This window comes from Oncorhynchus kisutch, linkage group LG16 (genome assembly GCF_002021735.2).
Source record: "Oncorhynchus kisutch isolate 150728-3 linkage group LG16, Okis_V2, whole genome shotgun sequence".
NCBI lineage: Eukaryota > Metazoa > Chordata > Actinopteri > Salmoniformes > Salmonidae > Oncorhynchus > Oncorhynchus kisutch.
Window position 1 is genome coordinate 35833796 of NC_034189.2, and position 27640 is coordinate 35861435.

Sequence of the window (27640 nt, forward strand, 5' to 3'; positions counted from 1 at the left end):
CCATTAGAGAAATAAAAGATACCGCTTACTGGTTGCTGTTTCTACAACTTATCTTACCAGGTCCCTCTTGCAAAATGTGTTTTATCTCAACAAGACTAACCTGGAAAAATAAAGGTTTTTATTAAAATATACAAAAAAGCTATTGGTAATACAGACATAACATTTCAACCAACATGGTCTTCATCAGGTCAAAAAAGCAAACAGTGAATGTTTGGCATGATCTTTTTCTCCAGTGGCTTTCTGTTTGTCCAGTTCCTGTGCAAAGTTGAACGTGTGTCAAACCCTCTCCTTTCCCTGTCAAAACCTCAACCACGGCAGGGAGATGAGAGGGGAGTAGACCTGGGTTTAAATGCTATTTAAAAAAAATGTAATACTGAACATTTGTTCAAGTCTGCCTGGAGTGTCAGACTATTATATTTGTCCATTGAGCAAAGCAAGCTCAACCAAGCACAAATAAAGTATTTGAAATTAGTTTTAAAAGTATTTGATCCTAGGTCTGGTAGGGATTGCCGATTTGGGCCAATAGAAGGCAGTAGAGGAGTTGGAGGTACATAGGAAAGCGATGGTTAGGCAAGCCAAAGGTTAATCTTAGCTCAGGAGAGTTGTAATGGTTGTTCATGGCACCCCATTAATTGAAGATCATCCTGCAGCTGCCTTACAATCACAGGTCAAATCAGAGGACACAGCTATTTGTGCTATTATCGACTCTATTATAATTATTATCTCTATAGACCCTAATCAAGGTAAGCTTTCATATGCCTATTGATTAGTTATTGTCCAGATAAAGCACACATGGAAGCAATGTTGACTATCTCGCAGTGTAGCTGCAGTTCTAGTATCTAGCCTGTATCCCAACCTATGATAAGCCAACATCAGGTAACAGGTCATTGTGGGTATCAACCACTACACAACCACTATACAACATTGCAGATAGACAGTGTTTTTCCCCCGCAAAGCTAGAAAACATCTGTATAATGGGCGTATAAACAAATTTAAACAAATTGCTTGCTGTTGAAATTGGGTCTCTGCTCTCAATTTGGAGGCAGCTGCTGAGGATTGCTCTCATCTCCAGAAACCATCTCTGTGGTAGTATCTGGCAACAGTCTTGGTTGCTCTCCTGTAGAGATGGTTTGTTTTAGTCTTTGGCCTCCGGAGAAAGTCATAAGTACACCGTTTAAATATGTTTGATAATGCTGATACATTACCGGTATATACAAAACATTAAGGACACCTGCTCTTTCCATCAACTAGACTGACCAGGTGAATCCAGGTGAAAACTATGGTAGTTGGTGCCAGGCGCACCGGTTTGTGTCAAGAACTGCAATGCTGCTGGGTTTTTTCACGTTCAACAGTTTCCTGTGTGTATCAAGAACGGTCCACAACCCAAAGGACATCCAGCCAACTTGACACAACTGTGGGAAGCATTGGAGTCAACATGGGCCAGCATCCCTGTGGAACGCTTCCATTATCTTGTATAGTCCACTCGCTGACAAATTGAGGCTGTTCTGAGGGCAAAAGGTGGGGGTGCAACTCCATATTAGGAAGGTGTTCTTAATGTTTAGTGCACTCAGTGTACATTAACTCATGGCACATAACTAATTAGTTTACTAAGATTAACTAACTATTTGATGAGGGTCCAAAAACAGTTTAGTAACAGACCTTCAAGTGTAGTGTCGCCAAGGAAGATTGTGTGAGAGAGGCAGGTGTTTCAGTGAGCTATGCTCATGTGATTATAACCTTGTCTGAGACCAGAATACTTGCATTAGCTCCGCAAACGAATGCCTAGGCTTTAGTTCAATGAGCTAAAATAGCACTGCTCTCCAAGCTGACTTCTATGGAATGCACACACGTGTGAGACTGCTGCTTGCCCGGAGCTGCTCCGGATGCCATGATGGCTCTTTGATGCCCAAAGTGTGAGCCGTTCGGTGTCTCAGTTTCCCTAAAGCCTGTTTAACAGAAGGTGATGTCAAACTCTCTCTTCCTGCTGACGTGTCAAGTTAAGAGTTAAGGTTTTTTTTCAGAGGATATTTCCCACAGTCCCATAGGCAGCGTGAGTCAGCAGCTTTTCGCGGCGGTAAGGAAGGAAAATCTGATGTGAATTGTTGGTTTGAATTAGCCTTTTACAGGAAGCTTGACTTTATCGTAATGAAATGGATGAGAATTGCTCACTGATTGAGCAGGCTGATTGTATCTCATTCCCTCTTTTAGGACATTACCACACACAAAAAGGCATGTGAGTATGCACACATGCACACACACTTAATTGTTAGTCATAGGTCTTTTTCATGTTTTGGATGCAGAAAAGGTCGCTTTTTTGCAACGCCAATAAGGTTATGGAAATGAAAAGCTTTTCAAATGTTGCATGACTATGACCAAACCCTGACAGGGAAATGGCATGAGGGCAAGAGAGAGGGAACTAGGAAGTGTAACCTTTGGGAATGGAGAGCAGACAGGAAATACATCACAAATACTTTTTTGTGGTGCAGGAAGCATGAATGCACCGCACAATGACTCTGCAAAACACCTGAGGCCCAGTTGGAAGCGATGGCTGGGCGTAGGGTGTAGATGGTTCAGTTTAGCAATTCCCCCACTAATGGTTATGGTTAGGATTTGGGGAAAGAAGCTGATCCTAGATCTATCTAAAATTGAAAATATATTTTGATTTGTTTACACACACACACACACGCACACATACACACACACACACACACTTCCCCACCACCAGATGTCAGTTCTTGGAGCATTCATCAAAAGCTTGTTTCAACCAGATCGCCATCTCAGCCCAAGTCATGGCAGGCAGATAAATCAATCTTCATTAGCAAGACCAGATAGATACATGCTTGACTGCTTCTTCGATGAATTGACAGTAGGCTCCATTCTCTTCCAAGAAGGGGCAGTGAGTTCATTTGACGTTTTTGATTAGAGGCACTTTGCATGTCCTTTGAGCTAACTAGCTAACAAGCTTAAGCTAGCTAGCTAACAAACTTAAGCTAGCTAGCTAACAAACTTAAGCTAGCTAGTTAACAAACTTAAGCTAGCTAGCTAACAAACTTGTGTGTGCAGAGTGGCACCAGAAATAAAAACCCATTTTACCTTTTCGTAGTTCACGCTTTTAACTCAAGTTTTTCTATTCTTCTCTAGCTCATAAAAAATCGTTGAATAATGCTTGAATAATGCTTGTAACGCCAGTATTTGCATTTGTATTTATTTAGCCCTTATTTTAACAAGGTAAGTTGACTGAGAACACATTCACACATCCACAGCAACAACCTGGGGAATAGTTACAGGGGAGAGGAGGGGGATGAATGAGCCAATTGGAAGCTGAGGATGATTGGGTGGCAAATTTGGAATTTAGCCAAGACACTGGGTCTATTACGATATGTGCCATGGGATCTTATATAGTAGCCTATGCTTTGGAGGGGTAGGGGCAGGTAGCCTAAACAGCAGACACTTGCAAAAATTTCAGCTTGCAAGCAGACACTGGAATATGTTTCTGAGTAACGGTGTAATTGCTTTGCATAGGGACTTGCATAGGGACCTGGAACGTAAAATAACGTTATTAACCGGTTCCCATACTTTTACAATAACAGTTCTATTCCGGGTATAGTATGGATCACTTTCGTTCCCGGTTCCGTTTATGGTTCCTTTAAAATAGTTGTTATTTTCCGGTTTTCAGTTCTGTTCCCTGAACCGATTCCAACCCCCGTTTGTAAGGTTTCAAAACATCAAAACTAAACAGGTATCCTTGAACACACTTTGAGTGATGGACGCTTGAGTTTCAAGCATTGCAGACTGTTTACAGTAGGTCCATATGTGTACACCATCAGATCTCGAGGTTAACACAATCTTTTGAATTTGAAAACACACACTGTGTGTGAATGTGTGTGTGAGAGTGTGTATGTGTGTGTACATGCATTCATGTGTGTATGTGTGTGTGGGTAGGCCACACAGCCAAGCACTCTGAGAGGCTCCTGTTCCAGCCTGCCGTTTTTCAGGTCTGCTGGCCTCGTCAGGGATAGGAGTGTGGGCAGTTTCCTGTAGGAAGGTAATCAGCGTTGCTCAGGGCCTCCTGACACATCATGGTGTCCACACTCTCTAGAGAGCACCACACACACACACACACACACACACGCATGTAGTACACCCTATCCCACCTGGTTGATTGTGGTGAAGTTTTTTTTCCAGACCATCCTTTGCCGTATCCATCTCAGAGCCATGCTGATTGCACTGCCAAAGTATGGTTTCACCCCACCAGGTACAGATGTCAGTTCAACGTCTAGTTTTGAGTTACATTTGGTTGAGTTGTCAACTAACGTGATTTCAACGTGAAATCAACCAAAACATTTCAACCTGTCATTGGATTCTGGTTAAAAGTGGGGTGAAAAAAATGTCAAATTCCTTTAAGTTGATGACTTTTTGCAAATCCAATCAGTTTTGCATGTTGATTTGACATCATCAAATATATCTGGGGGGTTGAAATGACGTGGAAACAACGTAGTTTTTGCCCAGTGGGACTCTGATAAGCAGTTAGGAAAGCCGCCTGGCAAGGGGGGTTGTGGGTGGCACAGCGGTCAAAAGCACTGCTCCGCAGGGATGAGGCACCACTACAGCCTGGGGTTTGATCCCAGGCCGTGGCCAGGAGCCCCATTGGACGGCGCACGATTGGCCCAGCACCATCCGTGGAAGGGGAGGGTTTGGCCGGTGGGTCTTTCCTTGACTCATCGTGCTCTAGCGACTACTTCTGACAAGCCCGGGCGCCTGAAGCTGACACCGATCGTCAGTCGAACAGTGTTTCCTCTGACACATTGGTGCTGCCGACATCTGAGTTAAGTGAGCAGTGTGATAAGAAGTTGATGGACAGGCGTGTCATGTTTCGGAGGACGCATGACTCAACCGTCACCTCTCCCGAGCCCATTGAGGAGTTGCAGAGATGAGCCAATGGACCTAATTCTGGGAGAAAAAGATGTCAAATAAATAACATGCTTGTGGCCATACCACCGTGAACACGCTTGTTTAGGGTCAGGCCTGGTAACTACTGGGATAGGAGACCGCCTGGGAAATCCAGGTGCTGTAAGCAAAATAAATAAATAAAATAAGGAAAAGGAAAGAAAAGCTGCCAGGCAGAGTGTGTGGGTGTGCATGTGTGTAGGTTGAAAATGTGAAACAGAACAGAAAGAGATTCATCGAAAGGAAGTCAGTGACTTTGTCAGCGTGTGTGTGTGTGTGTCTGCACGTGTGTAAGTAGAGTAAGGGCGAGCGGAGGTTTGTCACATTGTAAACCCATCAGAGGGTAGGCGTAAGGGGCGCACCAGGGCCCTTAAAATGGTCTCTCTGTCTGTCCTGTTTCCACCACACTATTGTGAGTTTAGCAGAACCCAACCACGAATCCTAAGTTTACCAACCATCTTCCACTTCATCTGTAGAGAGAGACAGAAAAAGAGAGACAGAAAGAGAGATGAGGGTGAAAGTGGAATATATTTCATAAAGAGGGAAGGAAGAGAGAAATAACAGTGATAGAAAAATGTGAGAGTGGGATCCAGAAAGAGCAGGGTCCATCCCGGAGTGATGAGTACTGATGGATAAGGGACAGAGGATAAGAAGAAGACGAGAAGCTCTGTGATTAGCATAACGGCCCAAACTGGTCGGTCGGGCGGTCGGGCGGGTGGGCGGGTGTGCAGGCAGGCGGGCAGGCAGACACCTCCAATGGAAGTATAAGTTAGTGTGTTGCTGCTCTGGGCCTGTACTGTACCAGCCAGATCCCTCAGGCTTGGAGAATGTAGTATAGACACAATAACCATCTCCTCTCACTCACAGGCCCCAACGCTCATCTGAAGGTGCTTGTCATCTGGATTGATGTTGTTTGGGTTTCCATAAACACAAGGATGCAGATGGAGAAAGAGAGAGTGAGGAGCTTTACAGAAATCTTATTCATGACAGCTCCAGTTCCCTCGGCATCCCTCAGGCTCGTGTGACAAACTGAGTTCAAACCCGGTCCCCTGTGTGCCATAAGACTGTGTTAGCCTAGAAACCACCTCAATTATGCAGACACAAACACAAGGTATTGGTTAAGACTAAAATCCTACACCTTCCAGTTGCCATGCTGTGCCTATTGGTGAGTGTGTGCTCTGGAGTGAAGTTTGCCCCTATCTAGGATCAGCATCCCTTTGCCAAATCCTAACTTTAACCATGAGTTGGGAGAATGCAATAACTGACCCAAGATCAGTGTCTATAGGCAACTTCACCCTACTCCACACGGTGTATCTGAGATGGGGTGCTATCAGTCGAAATGGCCCTCCATTTTAGATATCGTCCCTCTGAGAGAGAAACACAAGAAGGGTGCCAACTTGTTTCTGAACTCTAGGCCAACTGCAGCACTGTAACAATAGGAGACACTCATGACTTAGTATCACCAAGTACTTTAACATAATGCTGCAGTGATGGAGAGCTGCGATACGGGGTTGAGAAAAGATGGGTTTTGTGTTTTACTTGCAATCTTTAGTCACTAAGATAAGAAGTACACTTACTATAATAATAATGTTCTCACATTCTGTTCCCTATCAGCAATGCTGTATGGCAATTTACAAAATGACCTTTTATATATAAATTTGGCTAACTGAATCCATAGGCGTAATTGCCAGTTCATTGATTTGCCAATCATTTTATACTAGCTATAAACGGACACTAAGGTTCATTTTGGTAATTATTTTCTCAAGTCTGACGGAAAGTCTGTATTTGTATAAGACGTGAAAAGAGCAATAACTGGCAGGACATTTTTTTTCTTCTGTGGCTCACTCTGGAGTAATAACCCAACCAACAATGACAATAAAAACACATTCATTGTACTGTATCATTCACTTTTTCCAGCTAATAGCTTGTCATTAGAATGATTTATGAAACCCCTCTGCCAGAAACCAACCGCACTAAATGTATAAACATTCATTAGAAACTGAAAAACACAATTTGAGTTTTAGCAGCGTTAATACGTGCTAATGAGCAAACAGCCCAATAACAGTTAAATCAAGACATCTCGTGCAGAAGCTTGTTTCGAAGCCAATTATGTGATACATGCCAATTTTGCAGCATATTGAAACACCAAACTGTTGCGATGTTATGTATCTATACAATATAATACAAACATGAAATGTCACTGCAAGTATCAGGGCACGTATTCATAAAGCAAGCATCTCAGAGTAGGAGTGTTCATAGGGATCAGGTCCCCCCTGCCCACTCATTGTAATCTAAAAGGCTAAACTGATCCTAAATCAGCACTCCTATTCTGAGACGAGTGTTGAATATGTGCTCTTACAGATCTGGGTCATGGGCCATGATGGGCTGTTGCATAAATTGTGTGGATTATGGTTTACAAGGGTTAGACCCCATGAGTACCCTGGTTCCTATACACCATAATGATGACACCATCCCTCAGTCTGGGTCACTTTTATGTAACCCTGACATCACACCTTGAACCACATGAACCACACACTGAAACATTCATGGCTACCAAACCACCAATCTCAAAATGTCCCCATAACTATTCATTGCTTGCCCTTTGAGTGTCCGCACGAATCCGTGTCCCATAGATTCTTCCTATAAAAATGCTAAAGACCCAGAGAATGCGAAGCCAGCACCAGCTCTATTTGGCATCATTGACCCATCTGACCTATACATACTCATTGCCTCCTCTCAACCAGCATAGCCTCCCCTGCTGGCCTGGTGCAGTACTGCAGTTTGACCTGGTTGACAGCTAGAGTGCAGACGTGTCCAGACATGCCTAGTTGAGAAATATTGAGAGACTACTGTCTCAAAGGCCCTGTTAACTTGTTCTCCAAAGTTTATGGGAAGTAAACTACTATTTTGTGTTTTCCCATCAGGTTTCAGTGTTACTTACCATTAACCATTAACACAATCTGGACCCTCTATTTCTGAAACTATCTGCCACCATTGTCGCAACCCCTATTACCAGCCTGTTCAACCTCTCTTTCATCTCGTCTGAGATCCCCAAGGATTGGAAAGCTGCCGCAGTCATCCCCCTCTTCAAAGGGGGAGACACCCTGGACCCAAACTGTTACAGACCTATATCCATCCTGCCCTGCCTATCTAAGGTCTTCGAAAGCCAAGTCAACAAACAGGTCACTGACCATCTCGAATCCCACCGTACCTTCTCCGCTGTGCAATCTGGTTTCCGAGCCGGTCATGGGTGCACCTCAGCCACACTCAAGGTACTAAACGACATCATAACCACCATCGATAAAAGACAGTACTGTGCAGCCGTCTTCATCGACCTTGCCAAGGCTTTCGACTCTGTCAATCACCATATTCTTATCGGCAGACTCAGTAGCCTCGGTTTTTCGGATGACTGCCTTGCCTGGTTCACCAATTACTTTGCAGACAGAGTTCAGTGTGTCAAATCGGAGGGCATGCTGTCCGGTCCTCTGGCAGTCTCTATGGGGGTGCCACAGGGTTCAATTCTCGGGCCGACTCTTTTCTCTGTGTATATCAATGATGTTGCTCTTGCTGCGGGCGATTCCCTGATCCACCTCTACGCAGACGACACCATTCTATATACTTTCGGCCCGTCTTTGGACACTGTGCTATCTAACCTCCAAACAAGCTTCAATGCCATACAACACTCCTTCCGTGGCCTCCAACTGCTCTTAAACGCTAGTAAAACCAAATGCATGCTTTTCAACCGGTCGCTGCCTGCACCTGCATGCCCGACTAGCATCACCACCCTGGATGGTTCCGACCTAGAATATGTGGACGTCTATAAGTAACTAGGTGTCTGGCTAGACTGCAAACTCTCCTTCCAGACTCATATCAAACATCTCCAATCGAAAATCAAATCAAGAGTCGGCTTTCTATTCCGCAACAAAGCCTCCTTCACTCAAGCCGCCAAGCTTACCCTAGTAAAACTGACTATCCTACCGATCCTCGACTTCGGCGATGTCATCTACAAAATGGCTTCCAACACTCTACTCAGCAAACTGGATGCAGTCTATCACAGTGCCATCCGTTTTCTCACTAAAGCACCTTATACCACCCACCACTGCGACTTGTATGCTCTAGTCGGCTGGCCCTCGCTACATATTCATCGCCAGACCCACTGGCTCCAGGTCATCTACAAGTCTATGCTAGGTAAAGCTCCGCCTTATCTCAGCTCACTGGTCACGATGGCAACACCCATCCGTAGCACGCGCTCCAGCAGGTGTATCTCACTGATCATCCCTAAAGCCAACACCTCATTTGGCCGCCTTTCGTTCCAGTACTCTGCTGCCTGTGACTGGAACGAATTGCAAAAATCGCTGAAGTTGGAGACTTTTATCTCCCTCACCAACTTCAAACATCAGCTATCTGAGCAGCTAACCGATCGCTGCAGCTGTACATAGTCTATTGGTAAATAGCCCACCCTTTTCACCTACCTCATCCCCATACTGTTTTTATTTATTTACTTTTCTGCTCTTCTGCACACCAATATCTCTACCTGTACATGACCATCTGATCTAATCTGCAAAATTGTAATTATTTGCCTACCTCCTCATGCCTTTTGCACACATTGTATATAGACCCCCCCTTTGTTTTCTACTGTGTTATTGACTTGTTAATTGTTTACTCCATGTGTAACTCTTTGTTGTATGCTCACACTGCTATGCTTTATCTTGGCCAGGTCGCAGTTGCAAATGAGAAGTTGTTCTCAACTAGCCTACCTGGTTAAATAAAGGTGAAATAAAAAATAAAAACAAACTGAGTATTGGTTTGGGACATTGGAGCTAGAGTAAGGCTATGAAGTGGGATAGTCTTCAGCACGTTTACAGCTACCAAAGTGAACAATTGTTTCCTTTATTATTTGTGATCTATATTGGATTACAAGACAAACTGCATTGTAGCGGTTTTAGTTTGGACTAAGACCACAACGGTTTAGCAGAGCTACTATAGGCCTAGTATCCTGTACGATAATAATTCATACCATTTTGAAACTAAACAAACCTTGTTGCCCACCTTCTGTGAGTGGAGTCAGCTGAACACAATCTAAATCTGGCAACATGAGACAGAAGAACAGGTCATGTCTTGACAGTGATAGACTTTACAGGCTGCAGTGTCATTTGCTGTTCGTTTTAGATGGTGTCCATAAAACTGTATTCTAACCAGGCCCACTGAGCTCATACCCATATATGAGCACAACAAAGACGTACACACACACACAGAGAAAGAAGCAAACGATGTAATTCCTATTTCATTAGCGAGTCTGGCGGTTGCTCTGATGCTGTTCTACACCAGAAGCAGCCAAATCCTATGGCTACACAGTTCAACTGCCCACGACTGTTAACACAGGGTGTCTCTCCACACAACCCTAACTAGTATTAGTGAGGAGTCAAAATAACGCAACTTTGATGGGTTCTAATGTAAGAGGATGCAGACATTAAATATATTCTAGCCCTGGATCAAGGGACACATTAATAAAGTCTTAGTTTTTCTCAATTGCTTAGACAATTCCTGAACAACTCACCATTTTCTCAAATCTTCACACACAATTTTAAAAACACACCCAACGGTACAAACATCTAACTTCTGGGTCCCAATTCAAACTTTTCCCTCAGACAACCCACACAAGCTGTCAAAAACAGACTACATGACTGTTTGTTACACGCTGGAGGGATTCATTCAAAACTCTGCCACCAAAAGGTTTAGAATAGTTTTTCAGATAAATTATTTGAAGCTTTGTAAAATCACAGCACTGTGACTATCTAGATAAACCTTTCAGGAACACCCTGGTGAGATACATTCAAAAGAGTACTGTAATAAATACCTCTTACATTTGTGCATATGGGAATACTACTGTATATGCTGTTTTGGTCAAAAATCTGACCATTGAAATGTCACTGACAAAACATGTAAGGAAGAGTCCATGCACAGTAAATATCAAATTTTTAAAAGCTTTATTTACAAATGCAGGAAATGTACAGGTTACTCAACATCAGCATCCGTGTTCTCATCATCTCAGGTCTGGGTCAGGCCATAATATCTCATCAACGTGACACATTATGTTTGCTCTTGCCAGACAGCGTGGGAAAAATGCTGTTGTGTGCCTTAGAAAACCCTGGATAGTGTCCAGCATTGCCTCCAGGAGGTTTTGCTGTGTGTCAGGGTTGCAATCATACACTCTCCACCGCCATGCTGAGAAAAATTCCTCAATCGGATTCAAAAAAGGGGAATATGCTGGCCAAAAAGAACCAGGTGCGAACCTGAGCAGCCCGATGGAAAATGAAGTTATCCCAAATGACAAGATATTGAGCTTGCTCTGGTTGACCTGGTTCCCCTTCCTGTTGAAGAATGTTATTGTGCAGCTGATCTAGAAATTGAAGGAGTTTTGCCATGTTGTATGGACCCACTTTGACATGGCGGTGGAGGGCGCCACAATTGCTGATGACTGCACATAGGGTGACGTTGCCTCCCCTCTGGCCAGGGACTTATATGATGGCACGGTGACCAATGATGCTGCGCCCCCTTTCATTATGTTGAACCCTGCCTCGTCAATGAAGATGTACTCCTGTTTGTCAGCCATGGCATCCAGCTCAAAGATTCTCTACAGAAGTATAAAATAAAACAGAAAAACACACATTTTACTGTATTACAAATACTGTACTGGAATGTACTGTGTACTGCAGTTACTGTAACACATTACTATACAGGACAGTATTGATATGCTGGAGAGATGGGCCGTACTCTACAAACTAAAAATTCTGTACAGTATAGCAATTACCTGCACATATTGGAATCATTGCTCCTTAACTCTTTTGAATTCCTTTCAAAAGAACACAGTACAGCTGCTTTGTCCTTATGTGGTTCTTCTGAATGATCCGGTCAATGGTGGAAATGCTGATGCTGTCAATTCCTTGGAAGACTACCTGGTCTTCAAATATTTGGATTTGAATTTCCCTCAAACGGATAGCATTATTGGCAATCACCATATTCACCAGGGAAGTCTCCTGCTCAGCTGTGAGAAGTCTCCGCCTACCTCCAATAGATGGCCGCCTCTCAGTTCTGCAATTACAATTACTGACCTATGGTCATCCATCACTATGGTAAAAACTACACTGGGAACAAAGTGGAGATTCAGTCATACAGTGGGGAGAACAAGTATTTGATACACTGGCGAAATAGCAGGTTTTCCTACTTACAAAGGTCTGTCATTTTTATCATAGGTACACTTCAACTGTGAGAGATGGAATCTAAAACAAAAATCCAGAAAATCACATTGTATGATTTTTAAGTAATTAATTTGCATTTTATTGCATGACATAAGTATTTGATCACCTACCAACCAGTAAGAATTCCATCTCTCACAGACCTGTTAGTTTTTCTTTAAGAAGCCCTCCTGTTCTCCACTCATTACCTGTATTAACTGCACCTGTTTGAACTCGTTACTTGTATAAAAGACACCTGTCCAAACACTCAATCAAACAGACGCCAACCTCTCCACAATGGCCAAGACCAGAGAGCTGTGTAAGGACATCAGGGATAAAATTGTAGACCTGCACAAGGCTGGGATGGGCTACAGGACAATAGGCAAGCAGCTTAGTGAGAAGGCAACAACTGTTGGAGCAATTATTAGAAAATGGAAGAAGTTCAAGATGACGGTCAATCACCCTCGGTCTGGGGCTCCATGCAAGATCTCACCTCGTGGGGCATCAATGATTATGAGGAAGGTGAGGGATCAGCCCAGAACTACACGGCAGGACCTGGTCAATGACCTGAAGAGAGCTGAGACCACAGTCTCAAAGAAAACCATTAGTAACACACTACGCCGTCATGGATTAAAATCCTGCAGCGCACGCAAGGTCCCCCTGCTCAAACCAGAGCATGTCCAGGTCCGTCTGAAGTTTGCCAATGACCATCTGGATGATCCAGAGGAGGAATGGGAGAAGGTCATGTGGTCTGATGTGACAAAAATAGAGCTTTTTGGTCTAAACTCCAATCGCCATGTTTGGAGGAAGAAGAAAGATGAGTACAACCCCAAGAACACCATCCCAACCGTGAAGCATGGAGGTGGAAACATCATTCTTTGGGGATGATTTTCTGCAAAGGGGACAGGACGACTGCACCGTATTGAGGGGAGGATGGATGGGGCCATGTATCACGAGATCTTGGCCAACAACCTCCTTCCCTCAGTAAGAGCATTGAAGATGGGTCGTGGCTGGGTCTTCCAGCATGACAACGACCCGAAACACACAGCCAGGGCAACTAAAGAGTGGCTCCGTAAGAAGCATCTCAAGGTCCTGGAGTGGCCTAGCCAGTCTCCAAACCTGAACCCAATAGAAAATCTTTGGAGGGAGCTGAAAGTCCGTATTGCCCAGCGACAACCCTGAAACCTGAAGGATCTGGAGAAGGTCTGTATGGAGGAGTGGGCCAAAATCCCTGCTGCAGTGTGTGCAAACCTGGTCAAGAACTACAGGAAACGTATGATCTCTAATTGTAAACACATGTTTCTGTTCCAAATATTAAGAAAAACGAACAGGTCTGTGAGAGCCGGAATTCTTACTGGTTGGTAGGTGATCAAATACTTATGTCATGCAATAAAATGCAAATGAATTACTTAAAAATCATACAGACCTCTACTTGCTTTGTAAGTAGGACAACTTGCAAAATCGGCAGTGTATCAAATACTTGTTCTCCCCACTGTATATATATGCACTACAACATTACATGTATCACAGTAACAACAATGCTTGTTTTCACTTCTGTTTTCACTTCTGAAAGTACGGACAATGGATGCAAAAGTGTAACAGCTTAGGTTGGGTTGCACTAGCTGTCCAACTTCCCTCATAGTCATCCCATGTATGAGCACATGATGAACTAGGGTGGAAAGGATTTCATCTGAGATTACTTGTCTTTGTTGTTGTTGTCATCCTCCTCTTTCTCTCTTCACATGGACATGCCTCTAGGCCCTATTTATTGATCCTGCAATTCTGATTGGTGTTTTAACAATTTTGAGGCTTATTGTTTGCACCAGGAGAAAGGTGTGCTCTTTGAGTTTAGGTTGTGATGACTTGAGTTAATTATATTGAGGGCATGTGTTTGCTGAATGAATATATAGTGCAATGAATTATTTATTTGGCCGCTTTTGTATAAGGTTTTGCAGAAAGAGTTAAGAATATTGAAACGTGTGGAAACAAGTGAATAGTGTTTATGGTTATAGGAAATATGTGTGTGTTTTTGGGAATGACGTAAGGGTATGGGTTTTGTGCTGGAACCAGTTTTTGTGTTTAAGCAATTTAGAAAAACTGTAATTCTGAGAGAGAGTGAGAGAGAGAGAGAGACATCAACATCAATGGGGCGGCGGGCAACCTTTATGTACTAATCCACTGGCATTGGCTGGCCTCCCCATTATAGGATACATCCAAAACCCTATCTGGAGGATTATGGGTAATGAGGGAGTAGAGAGATGGACACAGACAGAAAGCTGCTGATAGAATGATGGTTTGAACTTTTCCAAAAAGCGATGGGTTGATGTCGACTCTCAGTCGGAAAATAGCAGTGCTGGTAACATAGCAATTGTTAATTTCAGCGAGTCAAAGTTCAGAGATCTTTGAGTCAGAATTTGTAACGAAATTATGGAATTATCATTGCTAGAGATTCTATAGTTAGAACTATTTGATAAAAGTGGATTTCTGAGGGAAAATTTAGATTTTTTTTGTTAGAAACATTTTGATTTCTGGTGGAAAATTACCGGTTTTTGTTGAGGTGAAGCTTGTCTTTATCTAGAATGTTCTTCCGTACTCATTCTGTAGGGGGCAGCATGGTTCTTCTGGAGAGTTTCCTGGGGTTGAATGTCCCCCTCTACAAAAAATTTGACCTGGGCTTCGGGTTACAGGAGCAGACACACATCCCTCTCTTGCCGCAGACTGCTCCTTGAAAGCACCCGCCCGGTGTTTGTGCCAAGCCAGAACGAAGCAACCCACATCAGCACTTCCAGCTTTCCTGCACATTTCTGAGGATCCTTGTGAATCTCAATCCAAATTCTCATTGAAAGCTCAAGCAAAACACTCACAGATGAGCCTAATGACTCTACATGCAGAACTTGCTACCAGACTTCTCTGAAGTTGACAAATGTTGTATTTCAAAGCAGATATATCGCTCATTTCGAGATTAACTTGAACCTCCTTAGATTTGGGGTTTAGAGTGGCGGGCCATATTTCCTCCTATATTTACCCCAACAAAGGAAAAGACAAACTGAAATGACACTCTCCGGTTTCAACAAGTAGACAGACTGTACTTTTCGATGCTGGGTTTGTTAGATATTCATCAAATATTTTTTCCAGTGCATCCATCAGCAGGTGAACATGTCACTATGTTTATCTGTTCTCTTTCCTTTTAGATGCTAGTACACGAGTGCTTGGCAGCATGCAGGCCTGCTGAGGGATGGCCAGTCGGTGAAAAGCCCAGCAGCTGTTGGATGCGTAGCTGCCTGTCCAAAAATCTGCCAGGGCAGGAGCTGTCTGTCCAATAGTCAGCCAGGACCTACCCCAGACCTTGTGTAGCCTATGCATCTTGCTTATTTTCAAACCCTGACTTGAGCCCCAAATACATTGAGTTTACATAGATGTATTTTTGGCCCATGGTTTACATATATAATGAGAATACAAAACATTTATGACACTTGCTCTTTCCATGACATAGACTGACCAGGTGAATCCAGGTGAAAGCTATGATCCTTTATTGATGTCACCTATTAAATCCACTGTAATCAGTGTAGATGAAGGAGAGGAGGCAGGCTACAGAAGGATGTTTAAGTCTTGAGACAATTGAGACATGGATTGTGTACAGTATGTGTTCCATTCAGAAGGTGAATGGGCAAGACAAAATATAGCCCTGAAATGGGGTATGCTATAGGTGTCAGGCGCACTGTTTTGAGTGTGTCATGAACTGCAATGCTGCTGGGTTTTTCAAGCTCAACAGTTTCCTATGTGTGACAAGTATGGACCAGCACCAGCCAACTTGACACAACTGTGGGAAGCATTGGAGTCAACATAGGACAGCATACCTGTGGAATGCTTTGGAAATCTTGTAGAGTCCATGCTCCGATGAATTGAGGCTGTTCTGAGGGGAAAAGGGGGTGCAACTCAATATTAGGAAGGCATTCCTAATGTGTTGTACACTGAGTGATGTTTTTGTCAGCTATTCCTTATTTATTTTACTGATTTGATTGTTCTGAGTCTCTTTGAATTAGATGATTGACATTAAGGCAGAACAGGTCAAAAGTGATTGGTGGGAGGGAGAGAGAGAGGGAGGAAGAGACCGATAGTGAGAGGGGAAGGGGAGAGTAAGAGAGAGGCCTGCTCTATCCACACATCTCCAGAGAGAGAGAGAGAGAGAGAGAGAGACGGTGATATATATATAGAGAGAGAGGCAGAGAGAGAAAGAGAGAGAGTGAGGAGACGTGGACAACGTCAATGTCAAAAAGGATTTGGGTCCTGGTGTGGAGTCTAATCACATTTTTCACAGAACATTCACTCCAATTTCAGTTTCATTCAGGTAGCGATAGAGAGTGGGAGAGACAGAGAGTGATAGAGAGAAAGAAAGAAACAGAGAGAAACAGACACAGAGAGAGAAAAAGAGTGGGGAGTGGGGTGGTAAAATATAAGGTTAGATGTAACAGTCACAGCAGTGAGACCCACATGTACTGCAAAGAAAGCTATCGGTCCAAAGAGGGATCTAATTGGCCTTGCCTTCGTTTAGCTTGGTATGTTTCCCAATTCGTTTGAGGAATGTCTTGTTTATTTGAGATGAATACGATAAAGTTCAGCTTTGACAGCATGTAAAGAAGAGCTTTTCAAAAATATTTCTAGCACATTAGTCTTTTCTCTCACACGAACGGAATTCCTCACACTTTGTGCAGCCTATAGGCTAGCTCAGTGGCAGATACATGTTTTTGACACACATATGGGTGTTTGTTTGTGTTCTGTAAGTTGGGGTCAGAATGTGCCCATGTATTACAGGGATGCGGATATGCGGATCGTCAAACTAAAAGCAATGTGTGTGTTTTTGCAGCACGTCGACTTTTACAAATGTGTGTTATTCAATGTCACTCCATTGCACCTGGATCTCTACACAGCACACTCGCCACAGCGCTGAAAAATCGACTTCACTTTACTGATCCTATCAAGATTCCACCCAAGTCTTTCCCTGTACGCCTATGTAGATATTCCATATAGAAATCTGCCATTTCCAGCTATAATAGTCATTTACAACATTAACAATGTATACACTGTATTACTGATACATATTATGTTATTTTAATGGGAATAAAAGCTATTGCAGTAAGCAAATTGAAGTGGGTCTAGGGTGTAAGGTAAGGTAGAGGTGATCTGATCCTTAACTAGCCTCTCAAAGCACTTCATGATGACAGAAGTGAGTGCTACGGTTACCTTTGCTTTCTTGGGTACAGGAACAATGGTGGACATCTTGAAGTAAGTGGGGACAGCATACTGTGATAGGTAGAGTTTGAATATGTCCGTAAACACTCCAGTCAGCCTTTCTGCGCATACTCTGAGGACGCGGCTCGGGATGCCGTCTGGGCTGGCAGCCTTGCGAGGGTTAACACACTTAAATGTCTTACTCACAGCAACGGAGAACGAGAGCCCAAAGTCCTTGGGAGCAGGCTGCATTGGTGGCACTGTGTTATCCTCAAAGCAGGCGAAGAAGATGTTTAGCTTGTTTGGGAGCAAGACGTCGGTGTCCGAGACGTGGCTGGTCTGTACTTCCAAAAAAGGCGGGCTCTTCACTTGTTACATAATATGGGCAGGGATCGTATGGAAAAGTCATTCCCCATTCCCAGTACTGTTCCCTGATCCCTCATCAGTAGGTCCTAAGCCTCTTTCGCCATGATGACAGCAGCCTGCCAGGTTAGTCATTATATGAAAGCACTGTGACTCACCTGGTTGTGCAGCTGTCCACTGAGAGTAGAGGACCTGATTACAGAGCTCCGCACAGGGCATCCCTTCACTTTCTGCATGCTTTTCAGCTTTTTTAGGAGGTGGTGGGCAAGCCAGATGAGAGGCCCTCCTGCCTGTCAAGGTTAATCTGTTGTTGTTGTTGTTTTGGGATCACTCTGATTGGAACAGTTGTTGCTCTTATGTCTGTCGGGTATCTTGCTTTAGTGTTCAAGGAGAACTTTAGTGGGACAGATGACTTATGGCAGCATTGATCTTACCTCTGGTCTTTGACCTCTGACCTACTCTGTTAGCAGACACTGTCTGAAGGGATGAGAAGATGGACACTCTTGACCTTGACCATCAGTGATATACTGAAGTGTCCCCAGAAAACAAAGGGGTAAGCCCCAACAGCCCAAGAAGACAAGCCAAAGAAAGCTGTTTGATGCGGAGTGAACTGAGCTTTTGTTGTTCAGATCGCCATCAGTTTTGAGGTAGGCATGTCACCCAATGGTGACTTAGACAGATATGTGTTTTGACCAGTGTTGTAGTGGCCCACATTTCAGACATGTGCCTAGTGTATGTAGCAGAGGCAAGCTAGTCTCTCTCTCCTTGGTGAGGATCAAAAAGACCCATCAGCTAGGAAAATGTTTAAGGATAGTCAGACCCCCATCCCCCTCTATCCCACAGGAGAGGAGAGGGGGAGTTTGGCCAGTTTTATGACTTAAAAACTTTGCAGAAACTCTCCCTTTGGCTCTGCAGAAATGGAAGGCTGAAAATCGTTTTGTTACACAGAGAGACTTTGCCGCCAAAACATTATCCAAAAGTGGACAATGAAACAATATTTCAATCAAAAAGAATGTAGGAAATGGTTGGTGGGGATTTAAAAGGACTTGCTAACAAAATTTACATTAGACCAAAAATTGCTGGGTTGCTGACGGAACAGAAAGTGGTCCTAGCTGTACCCTGAATGGTCAACCATTGAGACCAGAGAGCATGGGGACATGGTCCACACCTTGAAATGGTTAAAACTACAACACCAGAAAATGGTAAGACCCTCTAAAACTCTTGATGAGTGAAGAAGGTAAAGACTATACCAAACATTCACAGTCTACAGCTGGGTATGTAAAGTAGTCTAGGACAACAGACCAAAGATGGGAGAAAAGAACAGATCCCTCTCACAACCATGTGGTATACTGAAATAATCCATTCTAAGAACACTCCAAGACAAAGAATGCTACAACTGACAAGGACATTGTGACCTCTGGTGGACAACCAGAGGCTTACATCAAACTACTCCCCATAGACGGATCGATTGGTTTCAGCAGAGAGACGATGCACATGAGAAAGACATTTACGCGTAAATATATGTTGCATTTCTAATCCAAATGAGCGGTTATTAGGGTGCTAAATATTCTTACTACGGTGAGCGTAGTTCCCAGATGTACAGTGGGGCAAAAATTTTGTCAGCCACCAATTGTGCATGTTCTCCCACTTAAAAAGATGAGAGAGGCCTGTAATTTTCATCATAGGTACACTTCAACTATGACAGACAAAATGAGGGAAATTGCAAATTATGGTGGAAAATAAGTATTTGGTCACCCACAAACAAGCAAGATTTCTGGCTCTCACAGACCTGTAAACTTCTTCTTTAAGAGGCTCCTCTGTCCTCCACTCGTTACCTGTATTAATGGCACATGTTTGAACTTTTTATCAGTATAAAAGACACCTATCCACAACCTCAAACAGTCACACTCCAAACTCCACTATGACCAAGACCAAAGAGCTGTCAAAGGACACCAGAAACAAAATTGTAGACCTGCACCAGGCTGGGAAGACTGAATCTGCAATAGGTAAGCAGCTTGATTTGAAGAAATCAACTGTGGGAGCAATTATTAGGAAATGGAAGACATAGAAGACCACTGATAATCTCCCTCGATCTGGGGCTCCACGCAAGATCTCACCCCGTGGGGTCAAAATGATCACAAGAACGGTGAGCAAAAATCCCAGAACCACACAGGGGGACCTAGTGAATGACCTGCAGAGAGCTGGGACCAAAGTAACAAAGCCTACCATCAGTAACACACTACGCCGCCTGGGACTCAAATCCTGCAGTGCCAGACGTGTCCCCCTGCTTAAGCCAGTACATGTCCAGGCCCGTCTGAAGTTTGCTAGAGAGCATTTGGATGATCCAGAAGAAGATTGGGAGAATGTCATATGGTCAAATTAAACCAAAACAGAACTTTTTGGCAAAAACTCAACTCATCGTGTTTGGAGGACAAAGAATGCAGAGTTGCATCCAAAGAACACCATACCTACTGTGAAGCATGGGGGTGGAAACATCATGCTTTGGGGCAGTTTTTCTGCAAAAGGACCAGGACGACTGATCCGTGTAAAGGAAAGAATGAATGGGGCCATGTATCGTGAGATTTGAGTGAAAACCTCCTTCCATCAGCAAGGGCATTGAAGATGAAACATGGCTGGGTCTTTCAGCATGACAATGATCCCAAACACACTGCCCGGGCAACGAAGGAGTGGCTTCGTAAGAAGCATTTCAAGGTCCTGGAGTGGCCTAGCCAGTCTCCAGATCTCAACCCCATAGAAAATCTTTGGAGGGAGTTTAAAGTCTGTGTTGCCCAGCAACAGCCCCAAAACATCACTGCTCTAGAGGAGATCTGCATGGAGGAATGGGCCAAAATACCAGCAACAGTGTGTGAAAACCTTGTGAAGACATACAGAAAACGTTTGACGTCTGTCATTGCCAACAAAGGGTATATAACAAAGTATTGAGGTAAACTTTTGTTATTGACCAAATACTTATTTTCCACCATAATTTGCAATAAATTCATTAAGAATCCTACAATGTGATTTTCTGGATTTCTTTTCTCATTTTGTCTGTCATAGTTGAAGTGTACCTGTGATGAAAATTACAGGCTTCTCTCATCTTTTTAAGTGGGAGAACTTGCAACAATTGGTGGCTGTATATACGAGAAGTTGACTCTTTGTCTATACCTCTCCTTACATACCCCTCCCCTTTCCATTGTGTAACCAAATGGTCATGCTTTTGTTAGTCCACTAGGGACTTGTTTCATTGTATTGTGTATGTATTTATTAGCCTATGCTGTGTGTGTGTTTATGTATTCTGTGTGATGATTTAGTTAGTTAGTAAATAAATAATTAAGCCAATTTGTGTATCGCTGATTCATCACTTAGGATAGGGTTCATGCAGATATCCAAGGAATATACGATGTTCAGAATGAGACTGATGAGGTAATAATTAATAATTGATTGTTATTGAAGTAATAGATATATAGATCATCTTTAGAGTTTATGTCGGGAGATAGTAACTCAGTAATATCTTTGAATATATCTTTGAATGTGTTAATTGTTACATGATTAATTCAAATGTAGTAATAATTAAACGTAGTAGGTAATTATTCGATAAATAACAGTCATAACATTAATGATAGTCACATCACGACACTACTAGTTGTCTTGCTCTATCAAGTAACTGTCCTGTGCTGACACTCCGGGAGTTTGCTGCATGTTATTTTTTAGGCACTTTATCGTATTCCGATGTGGACTACTGGTCAGAGATGTAGTGATATTAAATGCTAACTTATGCTAATAAGGCTTATTTATTGTAATAGGTCCCTACATGCTAATGGGTCTATTTTCCCTTCCACATGCTGGGGCAGAGAGGGTAAGCCAGGGGTCTCTCCAAGCTACATGTAGTAGAAAACACAGATATTATATGAGCAAGCGTTTGGGGGTTGGAGGAGTTCAGCTCTGTTTACATTCAGCCAGGCCAGCAAACTCATTATCGACCTTCAGAGTAGGCCATGTTTGGTTCCAGAGAGTGAAGGGGTCATGCACACTAACACCTACCCACATGGGCTAACACGTGCAGGCATAGTCAGTAATGTGGAGTAACGAGGGAGGAGAAGAAGGGACACACACACACACACACTGTACAGGGATGTCACTGGTAACTCCGTTATGTCCTAAGCTACTTCCAGAAGACACTTGTGTGTATGTAATTATGGTTTCTGAACAAGGCAATGTACTGTATAACCCTTCATTATTGACCCTACTACAACTACAGTACAACCAGAGCAGCCACCATAGGGAATACAGGTGACTGTAATGTGATGTGGAAGAGAAATGGACAGAGTAGAGTGAATTCGCCCGTAGACAATGACTATGGGTCAGTTTAGTATTTTCCCCACTAATGTCTAAGTTTAGGATGTGGGGGAGGGGGAACTGATCCTAGATCTGTACATAGGGGTAACTTCATACCAGAGCAACATGGACAGGCATATGTTTTAGGACTGTATCTGTAATATAATGAAAACCTTCCCATTATCTACAGCCGTGTATATTAAGAGTTACTGCAAAACAACTGCAATAACCTGTCTATGGGTAGGCCATCATTGTAAATAAGAATTTGTTCTTAACTGACTTGCCTAGTTAAATAAAGGTTAAATGATTATTATTATTCTTTTTAAATGTGAATGAATTGATTGAAGTTAAAAGTCAAAGTCAATGTGAAATGCACACATATGCACACACTGGAGAACATTCCAGTGAAATCCTGTCATTCACTGAACCCCCCCCCCCCCCATTGAATACAGTAGGTCTTTCTTTCACACATTCATTCTTTATTTATTTATACAGAACCAGTCAAAAGTTTGGACACACCTACTAATTCAAGGGTTTTTCTTTATTTTTACTATTTTCTACATTGTGGAATAATAGTGAAGACAAACTTTGAAATAGCACATATGGAATTATGTACTAACAAAAAAATTGTTAAACAAATCTAAATATATTATAGATTTTATATTCTTCAAAGTAGCCACCCTTTGCCTTGATGACAGCTTTGCACGCTCTTGGCATTCTCTCAACCTGCTTCACCTGGAATGCTTTTCCAACAGTCTTGAAGGATTTCCCACATACGCTGAGCACTTGTTGGCTGGTTTTCCTTCACTCTGTGGTTCAACTCATCCCAAACCATCTCAAGTGGGTTGAGGTTGGATGATTGTGAAAGCCAGGTCTTCTGATGCAGCACTACATCACTCTCCTTATTGGTCAAATAGCCTTTACACAGCTGGGAGGTGTGTTGGGTCATTGTCCTGTTGAAAAACAGATGATAGTCCCACTAAGCGCAAACCAGATCGGATGGCGTATTGCTGCAGAATGCTGTGGTAGCCATGCTGGTTAAGTGTGCCTTGAATTCGGAATAAATCACTGACAGTGTCACCAGCAAAGCACCATCAGACCTCCTCCTCCATGCTTCATGGTGGGAACCACACATGCAGAGATAATCCGTTCACCTACTCTGCGTCTCACAAAGACACTGTGGTTGGAACCAAAAATCTCAAATTTGGACTCATCAGTCCAAAGGATAGATTTCGACGGGTCTAATGTCCGTAGCTCATGTTTCTTGGCCTACGCAAGTCTCTTATTGGTGTCTTTTAGTAGTGGATTCTCTGCAGCAATTCGAACATGAAGGCCTGATTCACGCAGTCTCCTCTGAACAGTTGATGTTGAGAGGTGTCTGTTACTTGTCTGTTACTTGAGCATTGATTTGGGCTGCAATTTCTGAGGCTGGTAAATCTAATGAATTTATCCTCTGCAGCAGAGGTAACTCTTGGTCTTCCTTTCCTGTAGTGGTCCTCGTGAGAGCCAGTTGTATCATAGCGCTTGATGGTTTTTGCGACTGTACTTAAAGAAACATTCAAAGTTCTTGAAATGTTCCGGATTGACTGACCATGTCTTAAAGTAATGATGGACTGTCATTTCACTTTGCTTATTTGAGCCGTTCTTGCCATAATATGAACTTGGTATTTCACAAAATAGGGCTATCTTCTGTATACCACCCCTACCTTGTCACAGCACAAGTGACTGGCTCAAACACATTAAGAAGGAAAGAAATTCCACAAATGAACTTTTAACAAGGCACACCTGTTAATTGAAATGCATTCCAGGTGACTACCTCATGAAGCTGGTTGAGAGAATGCCAAGAGGGTGCAAAGGGTGGCTACTTTAAAGAATCTCAAGTATAAAATATATTTTGATTTGTTTAACACTTTTTTGGTTACTACATGATTCCACATGTGTTATTTCATAGTTTGAGGTCTTCACTATTATTCTACAATGTAGAAAATAGTAAAAATAAAGTAAAACCCTGGAATGAGTAGGTGTGTCCAAACTTTTGAATGGTAGTGTATATTAAAGAGAGAAGGGCAACTGAGAGCCCCCACATCTGTGGCAACAAACAGAGGCGAGCACTGCGTTTTGCCACGCGTCGTTTTTCGAGGGGCCACTGCTTGTTTTCTCTCGACCCGAGTTCCATCAGTGGGAGTTTAAATGAAGAGCCCACTGCCGTTTATTTTTCAGCACTCTAAAAGGAATGCGTCCGGGTGGGATTCGTGCAAGAAATGGCCATCAAATTTGATAAAAAATAACATTGTGCGTTTTACCCCAAGTGTGTGTGGGAGGCGTGAGGAGGGAGGAAGAGGTCTATAAGCGACAAAGATAATGTTGGGTACGGGAGCACGTTGAACTCGTCTGTGAAATGTCTAAATGTTTGGGGTTGAAGGGGTTGGAGAGGAGGTGGGGAAAAATAATGGCAAAAAGGTGAGTGGGGAGCCAAAGCAAACACAGAGTTTTACAATGGACCCCCTCATAAGCTGCTGGCGATGCGAAGGTAACTGAGCGGCAGGAAGTGGTTCTCAGGTGTCACGGGGGTTAATTGTGTTTTGGTGTTATCTTTGAAAGGGGACCCCTTTCTCCGCCGCCCCCATACAGCCTGGTGCTAGCCAGCTGGAGAAACAACACAGTAATATTGTAAGTTATGAACACACTTGCATTGGACTGAGACACACACGCTTGTTACCTTGCACACATTTAATTAAGCAAATCCATGCACACATGCATATACAGTACACACACTAATGCACGCATGTAAATACACACACATTTGCTTGACACACACACACAAGTGTATGGGCGCACAAGAATGCATGCACACAAGTGCACGCGTGTACACAGACACATACACACTTGTACACACACACTTTTTCTTCCAAATATTTTAATCTATTGCCCTTTTTGTATTCTCTTGCTTTTTTCTCCCCTCTCTCTTTCTCTCTTCACACACACACACACACACACACACACACACACACACACACACACACACACACACACACACACACACACACACACACACACACACACACACACACACACACACACACACAAACTACAGTATGAACCCTCTGTCCCCGGCAGGGTAGCATGCATTAGCCATAGTGATGGCCTCTGTGTGTGGCGTGTTAAGACAGCCTGCCGAAGGAAATTGCTGCCCTTGCACCTTGCATTCCTGGGTGGGGTGTCGGGTGGCGCGAGGGCCCTCCGCTTCTTTTCAGATTCGAAGTTCACTCTCAACAATGACTTCTGCGGATTCTGTAGCGTGAAGTGTTTAGAATTTTGTAGACGAAGAGCCCTTTCTTCTGAAACCAAGACAAAGGAACTGCATAGTCAGAGGACTATTTGCAAAGTCAGGTGAAAACAGCCAGAATTTACAATTCAAATTACTTTGTTTCTGGAATTTGAATTCCACACATTCTTTATGGTAGAACCGTGAGCTAAATAGAAGTTGAACTGTCAAATAATGTCTGATGAATTGGCATCACTTTCGTTCAGATTTATTGTTTGGTGAAAGATCCTTGAATTACAACAGCCACAAAAAAACTTCTCAGAAAAGTGCTCTCCCCGTTGCCTCTTGAGATTGATGATACAGTTGCTAAGAGGAGCAGATGGGTGGCAGTTCTGTCTTAAGACCAACAATCTGTATACTGTACATCTTTACAACCATCTTTATTTTCATAAATAAATCTGCAGAAATAGACAGAGCATCTCTTTCGTCACTCTTTGTCTACGCGCAGTGATTTCAATCCCCCCCTTTCCCACTCTCTCTCCTTAACTCTTTCTCTCTCTACCTAAATCCATCTCTCACACACTCAAACTTCACCTTCCTTCCCTCCCTCTCTCTCTCTCTCTCTTTCTCTTTCCCTGTGTCTCTACCTCCCTCTCTCTACCCACACCTATCCCAACCCATCTCTCTCCCACCACACCTCCCTTTCTTTCCCCCTTCTCTCCCTACCCTGATAACTCTATATCTCTCTACCTCGCCCTCTCGCCCTCTCTGTCCCTTACCCCCTCAACTCTAGCCCTACCTCATCTCTATTTCCCCCTTACCTCTACCCCCCTATCTTTCTCTCTCTTCCTCTCTCTCTCTCCCTCCCTCAGGCATGATGATTTAGGAGCGCCATTGGCCTCTGCGCCGGCTCCTCTCCTCCACTGACGTCCGCGTGGCGCTCCTTATCGGGAGATTCTCATTGCTCGTTGGGCCCATTTGTCATCCCACAGTGGTACAATTACATAACACTGTTTACACACGGCGAAAAAAGCACAAATGGGTTCAAATACAATTAGAAATTGTTAAAATACTTTGAGAGTTTGATGTAGCATGCCTAGAGTGCCAGATGGATGTAGTTTGCAACTTTTGGGATTATTCTATTGGTCCAGTAAGCCAAACAAGCTCGATCGAGATCCGATACAGTGATTTTAAAAGTGGTTTTAAATAGCGTTTGAACCCAGGTCTGACGGAGGGAGGGCTGCATTCTTAAGTCCCCCCTCAGGCAACAGCAGGGAACCCTGTGCAGTGAAGCACTGTATGGGGAAAAGGGAGAATTGTGAGGAGGAAAAACTCACAAATAACTCAGACTGTGTATGAGCCCCCGTGTTTCTGGGTCACTTAACCCTGCGAGGTCCCTTATCCATAATGTCGCAAAAAGACGAGACACGTTTACAGTTGGGTAAAGTACTTAAGTAAAAATACTTTTAAGTACTACTTAAGTATTTTTTTGGTGTGCTTTACTATTTATATTTTTGCCAACATTACTTTACTATATTCCTAAAGAAAATAATGTACTTTTTACTCCATACATTTTCAAAGACACACAAAAGTACTCGTTACATTCCGACAGGAAAATGGTCCAATTCACACACTTATCAAGAAGAAATCCCTGGTGATCCCTACTGCCTCTGTACTGGCGGACTCACTAAACACAAATGCTTTGTTTGTAAATTATGTCTGAATGTTGGAGTGTGCCCCCTGCTATCTATCAATAAGAAAAAACAAGAAAATTGTGCCGTCTGGTTTGCTTAAATATAAGGAATTTTAAATGGTTTATACTTTTACTTTTGTTACTTAAGTATATTAAAGCCATTCCATTTACTTTTGATACTTAAGTATATTTAAAACAAAATACTTTTAGACAAGTAGTATTTTACTGGGTGACTTTCACTTTTACTTGAGTAATTTTCTATTAATCTATCTTTACTTTTACTCAATAATGACAATTTAGTACTTTTTACACCACTGCACATTTACATGCCAGTCCATATTTTAGCTGTCCCGCAGCTAAAAGTGATGTCGCAAGTGATGATTACATGCCTGGACATAGTTAGTTCCTATGGAGGTGTTTATGTGTGACTGTGCCTATGTGCCTTAGCGTGTGTGTGTGACGGTGACTGTGCTTGAGTGTGTGTATGCTTATGTGTGTGTGGACTCTGCGCCTCATCAGAGCCTCTCTCTGTTGATCTTTTCACTCTCCTCTGCTTTCCTTACCTCCCTCGCC

At 43.1% G+C, this 27640-nt stretch overlaps 1 long non-coding RNA gene across 1 annotated transcript; it reads right to left on the minus strand.

Annotated features, from left to right (window-relative positions):
* Window positions 1–10917: 10917 nt before the first annotated feature.
* LOC116354073 (uncharacterized) lies at window positions 10918–12105 on the minus strand. The gene is made up of 2 exons (XR_004203497.1): window positions 11759–12105; window positions 10918–11581 (listed from the first exon to the last, which is right to left on the minus strand). It is a non-coding gene; the product is annotated as an uncharacterized LOC116354073 (long non-coding RNA).
* Window positions 12106–27640: the final 15535 nt, after the last annotated feature.